This window comes from Carlito syrichta, unplaced genomic scaffold (assembly GCF_000164805.1).
Source record: "Carlito syrichta isolate Samal-C Ts95f unplaced genomic scaffold, Tarsius_syrichta-2.0.1 Scaffold301031, whole genome shotgun sequence".
NCBI lineage: Eukaryota > Metazoa > Chordata > Mammalia > Primates > Tarsiidae > Carlito > Carlito syrichta.
In genome coordinates this window covers 34,170-35,142 of record NW_007245127.1, presented here as the reverse complement: position 1 = coordinate 35,142, position 973 = coordinate 34,170, and positions in this window count along the sequence as shown.

Genomic DNA, 973 nt, shown 5'->3' with positions numbered 1-973 from the left:
GCCTGAGCCCGCGGGCTTGAGACCCGCCTGGGCAGCGAGACCTCATCTCTACAATAAATCCAAAAATTAGCTGGGCGTGGTAGTGCATGCCTGTAATTCCGGCTACTCAAAAGGCTGAGGCGGAAGGATCACTGGAGCCCACAGCAGGTCGAGGCTGCGGTGGCCGGGAGCAGCCACTGCACTCCAGTCTGGGTGACAGTGAGACTCCAACTCAAAAAAAAAAAAGAAAGAAAACATTATGTTAAGTGACAGAAGTCACAAGAAAGGCCACATGGTTCCATTTATGTGATATGTCTAGAATAGGCAAATCCACAGAAACAAGAAGTAGTTTAAACAAGATTACTTCTTGTTTCTGTGGATTTGCCTATTCTAGACATATCACATAAATGGAACCATGTGGCCTTTCTTGTGATTCCTGTCACTTAGCATAATGTTTTCTTTCTTTCTTTTAACATTTTTGTAAAGATATACGTCCAAGGTGGGCTGGGTGGCCGGAAAGATTGGAGGTGCCAGCTAAGGGTGCAGGCTTTCTTTTGGAAGTAATGATTGCAACTTGTTTTATAATTGATCGTGGTTCTGGTCACACAATTCTGTGAATATACTCAAGGGCAGTGAATTGTACACTCTAAACCTGTGAATTGTGTGGTTTGTGAATTATATCTCAATAAAACTGTTTTTAAAAAGAGGCAAAAAATATTTTCCTTAAACAATGTAGGTTTTTTGTTTGTTTGTTTGTTTGAGTTGGCGTCTCACTCTGTCACCCAGACTGGAGTGCAGTGGCCGCTCCCGACCACCAGAGCCTCGACCTGCTGGGCTCCAGCAATCCTTCCACTTCAGCCTTCCGAGTAGCTGGATCCACAGGTGCGTGCTACCACTGCCGGCTAATTTTTTGATTTATTGTAGAGCTGAGGTCTCGCCAAGTTGCCCAGGTGGGTCTCGAACCCACAGGCTCAGGCAATCCACTCACCTCAGC